Source organism: Pteropus medius, unplaced genomic scaffold (genome assembly GCF_902729225.1).
Source record: "Pteropus medius unplaced genomic scaffold, Ma_sr-lr_union100, whole genome shotgun sequence".
Taxonomy (NCBI): Eukaryota; Metazoa; Chordata; class Mammalia; order Chiroptera; family Pteropodidae; genus Pteropus; species Pteropus medius.
The window spans coordinates 8,358,183-8,377,517 of record NW_024342474.1 but is presented as its reverse complement, the minus strand read 5'-3'; the positions used below and the strand labels follow the sequence as shown (position 1 = coordinate 8,377,517).

Genomic DNA, 19,335 nt, shown 5'->3' with positions numbered 1-19,335 from the left:
TTTATGATATCATTTTGACAAAATACCTCTAAACAGATTTTAAAGTCATTAGTCAATTTACTAACTTTTAGAAGACTGATTTTTAAAAAATCCATAAGGTTAGGGATTAGAGATGACTTTGATGGCAGAGATGACAAGTTATCCACCAAAATTCTTACTCCCCTTTGCATAATACAGAGTTCTTGTTGGAAAGTGTCAAAGTGGCTGCCTACCCACAGACTACATTTCTCAGCCACACCTGCATCTAGCATGTGAGTGTGAAATGTGAGTGCAAATTCTGTTTAGCACTTCTGTGCCTGGACGCTAGGAAGCATTGTACCGTCTCTATTCTCTCCTTTCCCTTTCTCCCAGCTGGATTTAGTTGACAGAGCTTATTAGATCCTGGGGCAGCAAACTTTTTCTGTAAAAGTCCAGATAGTAAATAGTTTAGGCTTTACAGGCTAAAATATCTCCGTTGTAACTATTCAACTCTACGTAGCACTGTAACATGAAAGCGGCCATAGATAATATGTAAATGAATGGATATGACTGTATTCTAAAAAGATTTTGTCAAACAAGCAGCAGTCAGATTTGGCCCACTGGCTATAGTTTACCATCTCCTATCTTAGAGGATAGTAAAGCCACAATTCCAAAGGAATCTAAATTTTCGTGTCACTGGAAGGAAGTGAGTCGCCTGACCAAAACGAACCCCACTTTGGACAACTTGAGTGAAATCTATTTTCTATTTAGTTTGAGTTAATATATGCCTTTTGGGTGGATCTATTTGTTGCAGCACCTAGTGTCATCATATCAAAAAAAAATTCGTAAATTGAAGTGTAATATAACCATAAAAAATCACTAAAAATGTGTGGTACTTGCTGAGAGGGCGCATTGTGGGCACTGAGGAAGCAGATGCCTAATGATAGAACAATAGACATACGAGACATGCAGTACTGAAACATTTGGTAAAATTGTCACCTGCAATAGCTTGGAAAGAAGATGAAGTGTCTGCTGAGTCTGTGGTTCTCAGTGTATGTAGGTGGGGAGGAGTGGAGGGGACTGGAAAAAGTCAGAGTCTTAGTATATACAGGAGTCTCCTCTAATTCACAAGGAATATGTTCCAAGACCCCTAGCAGATGCCTGAAACGGGATAGTACCAAAAACCCTATATATACTATGATTTTTCCTATACATACATAGCTACAATAAAGTTTAATTTATAATTCTGACAGAATAAAAGATTAACAGCAATAACTAATCATAAACAGAACAATTATAACAATACACTGTAATAAAATTTATGTAAATGTGGTCTCCCTCTCTCAAAATATCTTATTGTAATGTGCTTGCTTCTTTTCTTGTGATGATGTGAATGATAAAATGCCTATGTGATGAGATGAAGTAAAGTGAATGACACAGGCATTGTGATGTGGTGTTAGGTTACTACTGACTTTCTGACCATAAGGCTACTAAGTGGTTAACAGGTGGAGAGCATGTCCAGCGTAGATACACTGGATAAAGGGATGGTTCACATCCAGCACAGGATGGAGAGGGATTGTGTGAGATTTCATCATGCTACACAGAATGGTGTGCAATTTAAAATTTATGAGTTGCTTATTTCTGGAATTTTTCATTTAATGTTTCAGACTGCAGTTGACCACTGGTAACTGAAACCGTGAAAGGTAAAACCACAGATTAGTGGGGACAACTGTATTGGCATTTGTGTGAGTTGCTTGACCGCTGCCTTTACAAAGACAGAACTCAGGCAAAAAGGGTTTGATTAGAGAGCAAGAAGTAAAATGGATGAAATGTGAGGCTTTCCACTATTAAAGAATATTTCTAGATCCTAAACAAAAGGAAATAAGAGTGAAACAGGTCTTGAAGGACAAAAGTCCAATAGGACTATAACTCAAATAAAGTGACTCAGCTCCACAGCAAAGATGCCACTGAGGGTATCACCCTCACCTGAGTCTATGGTTTCAGAGGTCTTAAGATCACTCATTGAATTAAGAGAGAAACCTGTGGGAAAGGGAGAAAAGAAACAAAGCGGAGTTGAAAGCTGTATAGAGGAAAGAACTTGGGTGTGGTTACATATGAAACTTACTGGAAGCAAATAGATGGAAGCCTACTAAATCTGGAAGCCTGGTAGATTTATTTGTCTGCTCCACAGCTCTGCCCACTACCTCAAGACTTGCAGTGCCTCCCTGAGGGAAGAATATATACTTTTCTATCCCACAGATGTCCGACTTTGACCACTGGAATGTGAAAAGAAGTAATGAATGCCATCTGTCCTGTCATATGCCTTTATAAGCCATTATTGCATGGCTCTACTAATTACCCAGCAAAACTTAGCAATAGCTGATAAATAGGTAAAGAAATGATAACCCAGCCCCAAACCAGTAACCACCTGAGCTTTAAAAAATAATGCCAGGTTCCCGAATTGCATTAACAGGAAGAGGGCTATGAAAGCTAGACAGCTTCCAAGAATAGCATACATGTATTTTAGATGTGGCCATGGTGGATAACAGGGAAGAATCCCTAGAAGAGAGAGCCATAGGTGAATGAGAGAGTTCCTCCTGGAGGAACCAAGGTCTAATTAAGGCAGGAGTCCCCAACCCTGGGGCTGCAGACCAGTACAGGTCCTTAGCCTGTTAGGAACCGGGCTACACAGCAGGAGGTGAGCAGTGGGGCAAGCCAGTGAAGTTTCATCTGTATTTGCAGCCACTCCCCAGTGCTAGCATCTCCGCCTAGTTCCACCTCAGATCATCAGACATTAGATTCTCATAGGAGCCATCGGTCCCTTGTGCCAAAAAGGTTGGGGACTGCTGAATTAAGGAACTTCTCTCATTCCCATGAATGGGAGTTTCTTCGCAATGCCTCCTTAGTAGGACTGCATCACTGCTATAGGTCTTTGCTGTGTTTCCCATTCCTTCTTTATCCAAATGAAAGCTTCAAGTCCCATCCCCACTCTATCGCTGCATATTTTCTTTTTATTCTTTCCTACGCCAGTTTTGAGCTCGTTTATTGAGCAATTACTATATACTAGGCACTAGTCTCATAGATTTATATATATTTATGTACATTTTCTCATGTAACATGTGAAGTATATAAAATTGATATCTTTATTTTACAGATAAGGCGAGTAAGACTCAAATGTAAAGTAATTTTCCCGACATCACGCTACTGGTAATTGGAGGGTTTGGATTCAAACTGAAGTCAATGCTCATGAATGCTATGAAATACTGTGTGGCTGCTCTTAAAAAGTTATTCCACTTCTCAGTGATGGGGATTTAAGTTTAGCTTCTCTCTCCAGAATAGTGACTCCATCCTATAATGAGCCCTTTAAATGAGTTCTAGTTAGCTGTGTAACTAAGCATTAGACTAGCAAGAAGTGCCCATTGATTTATATGACTTAGTCTTACATCTTCTATTAGGATCAACGATTGAACTAATTTTGTTCTCCAGTTTCTATTTGATTCTATATCATCTGACAGCCCCTTTGAAATGATCTAATATTGCTAGACCAGTATTTTCCCGCAGATCTTGGCATTTGTCCTTGAGCACTTAGCACCTTGCAGGTGGCTAAAGTCACATTTCCAGATTCTCAATATTGTGGGAATGACTAGCCTGGAGAACACTATGAGCAATCTCCCCACCAGGGAAGGTGATGACCAGAAGAAAATTTTGTATAGTTTCCCATTAAAAAAACACTAATTGTACTGAAAACCTCTGGAGTAGTTCAAATTTCTTGAATTCCTTCTATGACAATTATGTTAAGTAGTCCTTCAAGATAAGCTTGGAGGAACCAATATGGAAATGTTGCTCAAATATTTTTGTCATTTGTCATGTTCCTTGCTGTACCAAATTACCCCCTCTCATCCCCTAGTTTCTCTGGCTAACCCTCCCTAATCCATTAAACTTTTCATTATATCAGGGTCTCCAGTCTCATCACTATTTAGGTCATTATGTTCTAAATAATCTCTAGTTTGTTTAAATCTCTCCCTAAGTATGGCATGCAAAATAGCACATAATCTAGGACTTCAAAACACATCTTTCTTTTAAACGTGATCAAGAAATATTGCAGCAAACAAAACGCAGAAAGAATATTGTAACAAAATCCTATGTATCTATAACCAAATTAAAACAGAATATTATCAAATAGATGAAGACTCCTATATATAACCTCTTCTTCATCCTCTTATCCTCCAGAGGATATCACCATTATCATAAACAGATTGTAAAAACTGTTTACCATGCCAGTGTATTTTTTATGCCGCCAGGATCATTTTAAATTATCCTTCATGCTGCCCATGTCATCTCAAGCTGGTATCTATCAATCTTGTTTTTAAAACCTTTCAGAAGAGAGTTAATGTAAGTAATACCTCCTAATCTTTGTTTCTAGCTTTTCATTATGATTTCTTCCAATGATTTTTTTTTTTTAACGTGCAACTTAAACTCTTACTATTGTCAACTAAGGCAATTAAATCTAAAGCTTACAACAGCGGAAATGGAGAACACTAGTTCTCCATCTTCTGATGTAACCCTTTCATATTATTTGAACACATGTTTTAAATCTGCTGTGCAAATGTCTCTTCACCAATCCAGGTAGGTACTAAATATGACCACTTTGTATTTTCTTTTCAGGAACTTTCAGCAGTGAAAACTGTAATCACTCCCCATTATCAGAGGCGATATTAGTAGCCTGAGCCCCTTGGGAAGATTAAAATTTCCCTGATATCTCTGTTGTCCTGGAAGTCTATTAATAAGTTAATCTTAAAGCTGGATCTGGCTGATATCTATGTGAGCTTTCCTGAGGAGCCTTGAGTGATTGCACATATACTATCTGTTCCAAAGCTAGTCGGAATTGACTAAATTTTCCCATATTTAGAGACTGTTGATTCTACTGAAATCTCAAATCTTCAAAAAACTTGATCAATAAAATAGAATGCCTAGGGAAGTGATAAGCAGCTCAAGATCATCCTTTCATACTGTAGCTTTAAAGATATTCTAAATATATATTTTAGAAGAAAATATTTTCAATTTTCTGCTGTTTAAAATAGACTCTTCAGTGAAATGACTTTTGATTTAGATGCTGTTGCAATTGAAATAAAACTAATACTAAAAATATTTTTTTCATGATAAAGAAAAATGGTTTTAGTCTCTGTTACCCAACAGATTCTATCTTCATTAGCCAGAAGACAACAGACAAATCCCTTTTGGGAGATTATACAAAGGAAAAGGAGTTAAATATAGTTTGTACCCTTCAGAAAGATTATATCTGAACATTTAATGTTAAATAACCTGGGAAATGTACACATCTCCGTAGTCATCAAAGTAGAATGCTAATCAAGTGAATTATATTGCTTCAGTATTAGTAATAAAGTTGTGCCCTTTATTTGTCCAAAAGACAAGCTTCCTAAACAGAATAAAAACTTGGGGGGAAAATGGTTTAAATTAGCAGGGCTCCATAACTCAAATAATATAGTTGAATGGCCACGATTTTCCCCTTTTTTTTGAGAATTATTAAAATACAAAAAATAATTTAAAAACTCCTATATATTCATAACCCAAAATTAACAAATGTTATTAACATTTTAACATTTTACTTCTGTTTTTATAAGATAATATAGAAAATAAAATATCTGAAATGAAATTAAAATATCTTTATCTCCCCAACCTCTCTCCCCACTCGTTTCAATTTCCTCTTTTCTTTCTCAAAGGCAATTCCCACTCACTGATCATGAATGTGCTGTGTATCCTTACTCCATGTTTTTATACTCACTACATTTATGTGCTCTTTGTTTTTAATTTACATAAACACTCTCGTATGTATCTATCATTTCAGAAACATATTTTTTTTCACCATCCTATTCCTGTTCCATGATAATTAGTATAGATGTAGGTCATTTACTTCAATTGCCGAATAGTATTTCATTTCATAACACAATTTACTTATTCACCAATGGAAAGTTAGGTCGTTTCTAATAGTTTGCTATTTGACACTGCTGCACTTGACATCTTTTACATGCCTTCCTGTGCACGTTGTGCTGGAGTTTGTCTGGAAATATATACTGTTAGGTGGGTACAGATACCAAAATACTGGCCACATCAGTTGTACCAACTACAGCTCTACCCTGGAGCTCTGGTTTCTCTGCATTCTCTTCAGCATATGGTATTGTCATTGTCAAATGTCAGTGTAGTGAACATTTGTCATTCTTTTTAGCTACCCAGCACCCTGAACATCCTTCTTATATTTGAAGAATCTCCAATTATGAGTCTACACCTCCCACCATAGATGCTAATACTCTCATTTACACCCTTCTGAGACCTTGCCAATCAGACTCACCTACACCAGATCAAGAATGGAAAGCCAGTGACTTAACAGGAAACAAATGCTCCTTGTTTCCATCCTTGAATCCATCCTTGTTGATAATAGGTACATTCATTTTTCAGAGGCCTCAGAAACAGAGGTTCCAGAAGCAACATTCTGTGCTGGGATTGGTGACATAAACAGTGGTCGGTATTCCGGATTTCTGAGTGGTCGCAGAGTTTGGTGGCCTGGAGTGATGTGATTTGGGGCGTGGTTCCTGGTCCTCCCCTAGACTCTGTGAGTTTTCTAATAGACAATTGAATACAGCTCTGAAGAGGGCAAACTCTAGAAACAGGCTGCCTTCCTTACAGCCACTGTTTTCTGACAAACTAGCTGTGTAACCTCAGGCAAATTAACCTCTCAAAGTCTCCACTTCCTCTTCTATAACATGTGGGAAATAATAATTGCACCTATCTTATAGAGTTGTTGTAAGTGTTAAATGAGCAAATACATATAAACCCTTTAGAACTATGCTGGGCACATGGTGAGCAATCAGGAAATGTTAGCTACTATAATTTAATACATTCATTTTTTTGCTTAAACTAATTGTGGTTGGTTTCTGTAGTTTGCAACTACAGAACCATATCTGATCTATTCAGATGTTTTTGTGTAATCTGATGGATGAAAAATTGTATCTCAATGGATTTTATTGCATTTTTCTCAATGCTAGAGTGTCTGAGCATTTTGTTATTGTTGTTCATTAATTATATGACTTTTATCTTCTGTGAACTGCTTGTTAGTAACCTTTGTGCATTTTCTATTAGGTTCTTTTTCTTTTTCTTATTAAATTGTAGGCTATCAGTATATATTCTAGATACTAAACCTTTACTTATGTATTGCAAATATCTTCTCCCAGTCTGTCACTTGCCTTTAACTTTGTTTATAGTCTCTTTTATGCTGAAGTTTTAAATTTTGATGTGATCCAATTTATTAGGCTTTTCTTTCATCAGTTAAGCTTTTTGTGCCTTATTGAAATTCTCTCCTATCCTGAGGTCGTAAATATATTATCCTATTTTTTCCTAAGAAGTTAAAAACATTCTTTTTTTATATTTCAGTATTTATACTATGTGGACCATGATTTTTAAAAATAAATTATGAAAAAGGTTATAGCAATGGGAACTTCCCATTATTTCTCAGATGCTAGTTTACCAACACTGAGTGCAGCAGAATTGTCTGTTCAGAAATTGCAGAGCCATTTTGCACAAGAAGCAAAGAGGCAGACTATCAGGAAGGATTGATAATAAAAGCAGATGAGAGCTTGGTTTTGCAGGGTCTTTACTAAAGAATCTAGTAAATACATTATCTTGTTTTTTGAAAGCCCTTCCAATTATATGCAAACACACCTTGCAGATATTATCTGACTAACTAGAAATCAGCAATTCAGGAAACAGTGCTTATGTCATGCTAAGATTTGTTTTCATTTCCCCTAAGGGAATTCTAGGCTGAAAGGGTTAAGAACAGGTTGAAGGAGCAGCATAGACAAATCTCTGGAAGCCCAATCCTGCCAACAACCTGCTCCAGCCCTGTTAGTGGTCAGCATGATGTCCTCTAGCCACCACATCAGTGCTTTAGGCTGAGGCTCGAAATGGATTGTGTCATTTTAAATTAATCAAACTTTTAAATTTCCAAACTTCTTTCCATATCTATTTTGGCCCAGAATAGAAAACTGGCATTGCAGATTCTTCCTGCCACTCAAATAAAAGTGATTATCTTCATTTGCTTCCACATCTCTCACCCAGTAGTCCATGTAGAGTTGGATTTTATGCACATACTATATAAATATTTATTTATGTAAAGCTAGGCTAGTTCTGCTTGAAGTTGAAATTGGTGGGGGTACTATAGTGTAGTTGGAAAGGCTCAGCTGAGACCCTTGGAGATCTCTGCAATTACACTGTCAGCCTGTCCGGGGCTTGAAGTCCTACAAAGAGATACTTGAGATTTATACTGATGGGTTAAGACGTTTGTTTTCAAACTCTAGGATCCATAAGAAACAGCTGAAGAGCTTATGAAAATAAAGGTTCTGATCTAGTAGGCCCAGGATGAGGGCCAGAGATCTGCATTCTTACATGCACTCCTAACGAAGACAGTTTGTGGATCTCTCTTTAAGAAAATGTAGGTTATATTATTTCGTCTCTGGGAATCTGCTGTTGAGTCTAAATGCCCCAGAGCAGAGTAACACATTATACGTTAATGTGAATCCGTTATCAGTTTTGCTAGCCATTTAAAATCCTTGGCAGAGAGAGATATGGAAAAAAGTATCTTTTGTTGAAATGAATGGCAGAAATAGGAATAGATGTAGAGTATACAGCAAGCATTACCTGGAGAGGAGACGTTTTGGTGGATCAGAGGGTAATGGTAGGGGGAAGGCATAAGACATATGTGAGCTCTGCACATGGGAGCAGGGATGGGTCACTGGACATGACTCACTTGCTGATCCAGCCTTTCCAGCTATGTCTATTAACGTGGCTTGGTCCTTGACCCTCTTCTCAAACTACAGGCACGTGTCAGAACTATCACGGCTTTGGTTCCAGACCTCTGCATTAAAATGAGTTGTAATTTTTTTGCTGGTGAAGAGTCTTGTCTTCAGTTTGTAAAAAATGCAACACCTGTGAAGCGCAATAAAATGAAGCACAATAAAACGAGGTATGCCTGTACATTCACTCCCTAGCTGATGTTACTCAAATGAGCAAATTTTATGGTATGTAAATTATAGCTCAATAAAGTTGTTTGGTTTTTTTTAACATGTTGTATACAGCAAAAGAAAAGTTGGTAAATTCAGAAAGGCAATTCAGTAGAACACAACCAAAATAAAGAAAAGGAGCATTTTATAAAAAAGGATAAAAAAGAGAATATATGAGATATTTGAGACTAGGCCAGAAGACCTAACATCCACCTGTTTGGAGTCTCACAAGAAGGAAAGAGAAAGAATGTGGCCATAGTAATATTTGAAGAAATAATTGTGCCATTTCTGAAACTGGTTAAAAATAAATATTGAGAGTCTACGGCCATGCTACCCTGAACAAGCCCGATCCTGTCTGATCTCAGAAGCTAAGCAGGTTTGGGCCTGGTTAGCACTTGGATGGGAGACCACCTAGGAAGATCAGGTGATGTAGGCACAAAAATTAAAAAAAAATAAAGGATTGTAAGCTGACAAAGTCTTTGCAATGTGTGAGGTCAACCAAGGTTTGTCTCACCTTAAAAAAATAATAATAACAAATAAAAATAAAAAATAGAAAAATAAGATAAATAATGATCTGCTGACTCAAGAATCTCAGTGAATACAAAGCAATATAAATATAAACAAAACTACATCTTGGCACATCGTAATCAAACTGCTAAAAACCAAAGATGTAAAAAACATACTTTAAATTATTGGCATCTCTCCTACCTGAATTTCATGCATTGGTTCTAGAAGAAATGGAAGGGAGAAGAGAAAGCATCGGGAGAGGCTGGCCAAGTGATGACATCCTTCTTAGGATTAGTGACACAGTTGATGTAAATGAAAAACCTGTTTTCTATCTTTCATGTAAGGAAAAACCCAGTTCTTCCCTATGTTTATTTATCTGTGTCTCTCTTACTTTTCACACAAAACACTTCACTTCTGACACTTTCGGTCACCAAATATGTGGCGGGTTTTCCCCACAGCAACAAGCAAGTCTCTGACACAAACTGGGTATCCTACAATTTATCTCAGTTTTGACTCTGTCTGCTGGGATAACATGCAAATCCCACAGGTTAAGCGCTCATTCCCACAGGACTGCCCCCGACCCCACTTCAGAAGCCAGTCTCAAGCTCAGGTTGTGCTTCTGACTGATTGGCTATAGGTTGGAGGTTCCAATGGCCCTTCCTCAGGCTCGATTAATTTGCTAGAGCACTCACAGAACTCAGGGAAGCATTTACATTTGCTAGTTTATTAAAGAATATGATAAAAATACAGATGAACAGCCAAATGAAGACGTACCTATGACAAGGTCTGGGAGGGTCCCAAACGCAAGAGCTTCTAACCCCATGGAGTTGGGGTACATCCCCCTCCTGGTGTGCATATGTTTACCCTCCTGGAAGCTCTCCAAACCCCATACTTTGGGGATTTTATGGAGGCTTCCTCATATAGGCATGATCAATCACTAACTTCATTTTCAGCCCTTCTCCCTTCTCAAGAGTAAGGGGAAGAAGGTCATGGCTGGAAATTCCAAGTTTATAATCATGGCTCGGTCTTTCTGGTAACCAACCATTATCCAAGAGCCTACCCAGAGTCATCTCATTAGAACAAAAGACACTTCTATTACCCAGGAAATTACAATGGTTTCAGGAGCATCTGTGTCAGGAACCAGGGTCAAAACCAAATATTAGAACAAAAGATGCTCCTAGTGCTCTTATCACTTAGGACATTACAAGGGTTTCAGGAGTTCTGTGCCAGGGACCTACAGCAGAGACCAACACGTATAGTTTCCATTACCTCACACCTGGTATCTGCCATGTTTAAACAAGGGTAAGCAAAATTGGAGACTAATAGAAGAGCATTCTCTAAGCCGGGTTGGCACTTGCCTTCTGGCATAGTCCAGCCTCAAGGACCTTGTGAACAGGAGCTCACCCTGAGTGCGCTTTGGTAACAATGTTGGAACGTATACTCATTGGTTTAAACCAATCACAGGACCTTCTAGTAATAAGATGATGGGCTCCAGGGTCAGGACAAAGATTACCTCCGAAAGGACTCACTTCGTACACCCAATAGAAGAACAGGCTTCCTGAGCAGCAGACCACACTGTGCTTTAGAACCGTGCACAGCGGGGTTTGAACTCTATCTTTATCACTGATTGGTCATGTGACTCTAGGATTTTGCAAGCTTTGGTATCTTCATTTAACAAATGAAGATAATATTTATTTTGCAAAATCCTTGAGAAGATTAAATGAGAATACATATAAAAATATATTTATAATATAATATGTATAAAGCTAATACATATAACATAAAATAATATCTAATAGCGTATGTAAGATATACTATATAATATAAATAATACATACATAAGTATATAAATATATTTATAAATAAACATATGTAAATGTACTTAAAATATATAACCCTGGCATATTGGGTTGTCTACAACATTAGTTTGCTTTCAACTAGAAAATGAGAAGATTTAAATTCTCAGGACTCATTTTCTGACACTATATCTTAACGGCAGAGCTCTTAGTATGCAATACCAGGGTTAATAAAAATTTCCATTATTTTAGAAGAGAGTATAAATTTGTTTTTTTGGTATTCATCTTATTCTCCAGAGATATGACTTTTTTGCAGTTAATTAAAAATGTTTTTCTCTATTACTGTAGTCTTGCTTAAGAGTGTTATTTCAAAGGAAATTTTTAGCTTTTGGCATATCCAGCAAAACAGAATAAATATAAATATAAAAATTATTTCCAATGACCTTTTTCCCAAAAAGATAAAAAAAAGTAAAATGCCAAAAATGTATGATCTAGAATGGATTCACTACTTGAGTTTTATAATAAATATAATAGAACTCGATCATCATTCATGCCATCCTTTCAGTTTGTTGCATGGATAAACAGTTGCCTGTGATTTTACTAATAAAATCAGGTTTACAGAATAAAAAATTCCTATTCAGCAGAAATTCAAATTCACTGCTCAGGATAGTTGAACTTTATTGAGTATAAGAAAATTTCTCAGGTGTTCCTTTCACAGTTCTGAATATTTTGGCATACATTTTCTACTTCCTTGCAAGGGAATTCAAATTTGAATGATTTGCTCTTTAGTCTTATAAAGATGACTCAAAGACAGCTCTCAGTGGAATTATCACTGTAATATTTTCTGCATTAGATGCAATCATTCTCTGGGAGATTTATTTCCAAAGATGTCTACTTTTCTCTATACATTTCTGTTAATAAGTTTCCAAAAGATTAAAAGATCATTAGGGGTAAAAAAAAATTCTAAATTAGATAAGCTTCTATGTTTTTTGGATTTAGAAAAGTATTGCATCCTTAGGCTCATTCAATTATTTTTTCAAATCGTCATTCAAAATCTCTCTATTGTGTATTATTGCAATTGGTAGTATTATTTAATCTGTGACTGTGTTCTCTACAGTGAACAAAACATTTTAAAATTCAGTTCTTATCTAGCTGAGTGACTTTATAAATTCTTAATTTTGAAAGAGTAATGCTTACCTTTTTTTCCTTGTGGTCAGCAGTGACAATTCCAACACAATATATGATTCAGCAAGCACATTAACCATAATGATATTTGATAGTTACTCAGTACCTTCCTCCTGGGGAAGGTTCCAACCACTCTATTAAGAGACATGATAAACAAATATCGGAGATCACAGCATTCACTCCAGAAATGCTGTCTCCCCTAGGGTGAAATTTCTACTGCTTAATAGTGCACAGTGATGTTTCATGCTGTTTAAAGAAAGTAAGCAAAAAATAAGAGGCCAAGTCACATTTCTAGGCAACTGAATAAGATTTTTTTATATTTCGGCAATGTATATAAGCTCTCCAGAGCATCTCAGGCTATGACTCAGGTCTTGTCCTTTGTGTCCAAGTGGAATAGCATGGATACTTGAGGTGGCAGAATGTCAAACCCATATATAAGCAAGGCTTTATCTAGGACATGAAAGCTGAAGTATATACTTTGAGCCCATATCCGGACAGGCAAAGCAAGATGGAGAGAAATAATAATTTGGAATATTTCTGAATAAATTCCTAAGTAAACATTTCCATATTCTATTAGTTCTGAAGAGAAAATGGTCTCCAACAAAAATTGAGCAATATCGTAATATACTCACTATGATAGGCAGACTGTAAGATGAAACCCAATGACCCCCACTTCCCACCTTCTAGAGTTTACATCTTTGTGTAACCCCTCCCGCTAGAGTACACCAGGACTTGTGACGTGTTTCTGAAAGAATATGGCAAAGATGAGTGGGATATCACCCCTGTTATTACCGCATGTTACACAAAACTCTATGTTAGCATACTGGAGATAATGTAGTGAGCTTGATGAAGTAGCCAAGTTAGAACTGTGGACCATTTCTAGGATCTGGAGCAGCCTCTAGCCAACAGCCAGCAAAAAGTTAGGGGTCTCAGGCATACGATAGGGAGAAAATGAATTCTGCCAACAACCTGAATGCACTGGAAGTAGATTCTGGCCCAGTCAAGCCTCTAGATGAGAATATAGCCCAGCCGACAACATCTTGATTGCAACCTTGTGAGATTCTGAGCAGAGTACTGTGAAGCTGTATTCTAAAGCACAGAAACAATGAAATAATAAATCTCTGTTGTTTTAAGTTACTAAGTTTGTTTTAATTTGTTATGCAGGTATAGAAAACCAATATGCCCACTGAAATGGCAAAAATAAACACAAGGAATACCAAGCATTATCAAAGCCATAAACAACTGGAATTCTCATACACTACTGAAGAGTGTAAATTGGTTCAGCTACTTTGGAAAGCTGTTTGGCAGCATCTAGTAAAACTAAAAAACTGAATACACACAGACACACACACACAGACACACACACACAGACACACACACACACATATACACATGCATACTATGACTCAGCAGTTTCACTCCTAAATGAATGACTAAAATAAATACATATTTATAAAAGACATATCCGAGAAGGTCCTTAGTCACATTATTTTAATAGTCTGAAACTGGAAACAACCCAAATATAATCATCAGCAAAATGAAAGAATTGTGGTTTATTCATAAATAGAAATCTATACAGTAATGAAAATAAATGAACTACAAATACACACAACATGAAACTAATGAACATAATATGGTGAGAAAGAAGCTGATGGTTTATATAAAGTTCAATAACCACTAAACTATGTTCTTAGAAGTCCGTATGGTAGTTATTCGGGTGGGATAGTAACTAGAAGGGAATAAGAGAATGGCTTCTGGGGGTTGATAATGTAATTTTCTATTTTTTGATATTGATGCTGTGATACATAGGTGTGTTCACTTCGTGATAATTCATCAAGTTATACACTTATTAGGTGTGTACTTTATGAATGCTTCCACAAAGGCAAGTGAATTTACTTTAAATAAAAAGTTTACATAATATTTCTATTATATAGCCTCTCTATACCTCTTATGCCTCCAATTCACCTGTCCTTTGTACTTCGGGTGCAAAAGAAGAAATAGAAAGAGAAAACATTAAAATAGCTAAAAAGAGGTAAAACCAGGAGGCAAATCCATGTTCTATGTTTGTCAAATAAAAGACTTCAGACTCTTTTGGATATATATTATGTATTTCTGAACTATTAGAGTATAGGTTATGTACAGTATGCCCTTTTATCTCTCAATACTCCAGTGTGCTTTTTCTAAGAAAATATATTCTTATATAAACCACAGCACAGTTATCAAATTCTAGAAATTTAACATGAATAAAATAATTTAATTTAGTCTGTAGTTCATATTCTTATTTCACCAATTTTCTCCATAATCGACTTTGTAGCATTTTTCTTTTCTTCTTCCCCATTTATCTATTATCAGTATAAGCTCATGGTTTTTAATGATTAATATTTATTGTCATTATTTATTATTTTGATGTTAAATTTTTACAGATTTGGCCAATGGAAGTCCCTTCAAGCTGCTTCCATGTTCTTTCGCCATGATCCATAATTTTTGAGCCCTTCCCTACCCTCTCACACAAGATGTACGAGACTCACATTTATTTTGCCTACCCTAGCTCGGAAATCAGTCTTTCCCATTTTAGTTGAAAATGATATTAGAAACCAAAATTTTGGTCTTAGGTATGATCATTGTTACAGGGATGACTTACTTCTAGTTCTTTTGAGGAACAGAGATGAATATACACACACACACGCACAGGGCTTCCTGTCAATTACATTGCCTTTTTACTTCTGAGTTTCTAACCTTGTCCCTGGTATACCCAGCCAGCTCTTTCCACAATACATAAATGCAGTTATATAGTACTTTATTGTTTATGAGGCACTTTCATGAACATTATCTCCTTTGACCCTCATAAAGACCCTCTGATAGAGGCAGGGTAATATTGTTACCATCAACTTATATATGAGGAAACAAATTCTTAACATTTAAGTCATTATTTCAGGGTCATATTGTTAACAAAGGCTTAAAATCCCAAGTCTACTGTTGTTTACGTTTCTCCTCACTTTCCACAAAGGAAAGTTCGTTGGTCCTTGAACATGGCAAGACACTTCTCTCAGAAAAGGTAACACAGGGGAAAGTCAAGAGTTCCCTTCAAATCTATATGCCTACTTAATTCCCAGCTTAACCTACACCTACACATGCGATACGTGAGAGGACTAAGCTGTTTTATTTATGTTTTTTTTTAATAATATAGTTTTTCATCCTTAGTTTCTGTCTAAAAAAATGTGGCAAAGATATAATACATTGAAATCCACCATTATGAAGACAGTCGAACCACTCCAGGGCTAATGAAAATATGACATAAGCAGAAATTCAGTCTGCATCTTTACAAAATCTTATCAGAAAGATTCCATGTTTAATCATTTATGAATTTAAGAAAGCCCTGCCAAAAAATGCAAGTCATGAGAATTTTACTTTTTGAGCATAGTCTCAGATATTTGGAAATAATAATTTTAGAACATAATGTTATTTCAAAGAGTATGTATATCTATCTTATCTAATATTGTTCTCTCTACACAAGTCATGTCGAATGAATTCAGTTCTATATCCAAACTTATCTCTAGTTTCATAGCCCTGACATATATACAAAAGATAGAATTTTTTGTGACAGTTGTGAAAAAAATCATTGCTTCTTATATTATTATTAAATGCATTACATTTCTCCTAAGAGGAGATCTTCCATGAGCATAGAAAATTGATTTGATTACCTCAAGAATGGGCATCCACAAAACTCCTCAGAACTTCTTATACAGAATAGCTCTGCTTACAGGAGGCTTATGGCTCTTTTCTGAGAAAAAGCTCCACCTCGTACTCTTTATTATTGAAATAGCTGTGCTCTGTTAGGGTTTATTGGTTTATCATATTATAAGCTGTTGGATATTCTTCCCGCCATCTAGATCAGAGGTAGTATGTATCACCTCTTCCTGATTCTGTACCTGTGGCAGACATTGCTAATCAATTTTTTTCTGACTTTCTCCTACCACTCATCATCCTTTCCAAACACCTTCCCACTATCCTTATTAGTTTACAGGTAATCTTATAGTTTATAGAGGGGATATTGTTCAATAGGAAAAACATGATGTTAGGAGTCAGGAAGCCTAGGTTATATATACACTTTACCCAGAAGTACTGGTGTCACTTGGAGCTAGTCACTTTACTTCTCTGAGTTTCAGTTTATCTTCTATCATCTCTCTATCATCCTTGAAGTTCCTTTCAAGTACAAAGGTATAGAGTAGTTTAACAGTAACCAGTTTAATAAGAGGAATCTGTCCACTCTGCCTGATTCTGATATGTGCCTCTATGCACATAAATATGAGGCCCAAATAAAGATGAATATTATGATTCCCACTTATGAAGTGGGACAGGGAATCTAAATGGAGACTTCATTCATCCATTTATCAAATATTTATTGAAATCTTTTTACAAGCCAGCTACTCTTCTAGGCACTGCAGATCCAGCAGTGAACAAGACTGTTAAAAAACCCTGTTCTGGTGAAGCTTCCATTTTAGAATATGTGATTGGACAAACAATAAACACATAAATATATTAGAGAAAAAATACAATTTCAAATGATGATAAAAGCTATGGGGGGAAAAAACAGAAAAATGGGATGGAAAGGAGCCAGGAAGGTGAACAGGTAGTTTAGAATGGATCATCAAGGTAGGATTCTCTGGGGAGGTCACAGAGCTTTCAGGAAAGGGAGCAGCACATGTGAAGAAAGATTTTCCAAGATGGCTTCATGTATTGGAGGAAGAGAACACTGTCATCTGCCAGAGACATTGCAGCGCAATGAGTGATGGCAGAGTTATTGCATCTGAAGTCAGAGAGGCAGATGAGGAGTCCATCTGCACGGAAGAACACATCTTCTGCATGAGACAGAAATGATGCTTGCAGGGCAAGATTCTTTCTCCTTGGAAAGAGCCAAGTGTGTCATAAGTGTGGGATCAAGGAACACCAACTGTCAGACTGGCTGGGCCAATTGTTGATTTAGGTTTTTTTTTTACAGAAATTCTAAAACCAAATGGAAATCCAGAATGGAAATCCATGTTTCAGTCTAAGACATTTTCAATATTTTTCCTCTGAAAAGAACAATTACATTCAGCAGAAGAAACCTCAGCCTTTCCTGAAAAGTGGATCATGAGAGGATAATAAAGGCAGGGAGAGAGAGCGCCAATGACAGATGATGCAGAATTAAATTATGCAGCTAATTTGTTGAGAGGCTGGGAAAGGCACTTTACCTCTGTTTTGACAACTATAAAATGAAGGCTTAGACAAGATAATCTTGAAGTCCCTTTCCCATTCTAAAGCGGAATTGTTTTTTTGTAGCTCAATGATAGATTTTTTAAATAATTTTCCTTGCTGTTTAAATAACCCCTGCCATATTAGACTTAAACAAAATTGAATAAAAAACAAATTTTTCTAAGGCATACTGTAGTTTATACTTCTCTCCCCAATCTTATACATAAGAAATTTTTATTATTTAGATGACTTATTTCCATTAGCACATGTTCTCATTAAATTTCACTATGTTAGCTTATAATCCATATTTTGAACATAATAAATTAAAGACTGAGTCCTGTAGTATTTCACTTAAGACTAACATTTGGGGTTGCTCATTTAATCAGATGGGACTCTGCATATCTGCTTTACTACCAGTATAACTTGCAAATTCTACATTTTTTTCCTTCTGTAAAACTCAAAGCAACATTTACCATTTTCCAGGTATCCAGGAACTCCCTATTCTGCAAGATTCCTTAGAGATTAGCAATCTAATTCATAGGACTAGTACTATGACAATTAATTCAATGAGTTCCAGAAGGCAAACTCACTTGAAAGTAAGCTCTCTCTGATAACTCTTAATCTAGGTAGGATTTCAATTCTTTCTCACCAATATCTTATCTACTTTTCTGGTCTGGCCATCAATCTCCATTGAAGAGAATATAAAGTAAAATCAATATATTCTTATTCTTCTCTTCAAGCTACATCTAATAAGAAAAGCTTTTATTGTTTTTTATAAGCTTCAATTCTTCCTGGCCATTTATCTTTCTGATAATATCATAATTTGGTACATGCCATTCTTTAACGTATCTTAAATTATGTGTTCTTCCTTTCATATTTTGTTTGTTTGTATTAAAATGCCATTTTGTTTAGAAGGCAAAAGATATTGAATGGGCAGTTCACAAAAAGAGAAATACAAATGGGGAAAAAACATGGGAATACATGATTTACCTAACTGTAAAAAGAATTCAAATTAAAGAAAAGACACATTTTCCCTATCAATTGGAGAAGTTCCAAGGCTAATATAGGTAAGGATGAGGGGATATGGAAACTAGCCTATTCTGGTACTGAGAAAATAAACTTGTATAATCTCGCTAAAGGCAGTATCTGATGTGCACCTTTGATCTGGTCCTTCCAAATAATTTATCTTAAGGAAATAATCAATTATGGGTACAGACTCATGTCTAGATAGAAAGATATTTATCATAGGGCTGTTAATAATTTAAGGCAACCCAAATGTTCAACAGCAGGGATTATGAGTTAGGTTAAATGAGTAATGGTACATCCATTTTGTGGAATTCCATAAACCTCTTAAACATAAAATGTAGAAAAATATTTAATGATAAAGAACATGTTTACAATATATTAAAACACAGATTTCAAACCTGTTTATACCATGATCCAATTATCAGAAATATTTTTATACATCTAAATAACTTAATTACTTGTCCACACATGAGATCCTGAGCTAGACATTTAATATATATATATGTGTATATGTATGTGTGTGTGTGTGTATTAGTCTCAATAGCAGACAATATTAGTTG

General features: G+C 36.0%; 1 pseudogene; it reads left to right on the top strand.

Annotated features, from left to right (window-relative positions):
• Nucleotides 1–9,346: 9,346 nt before the first annotated feature.
• Nucleotides 9,347–9,465, top strand: LOC120605108 (uncharacterized; annotated as a pseudogene).
• The last annotated feature ends 9,870 nt before the right edge of the window (nucleotides 9,466–19,335 follow it).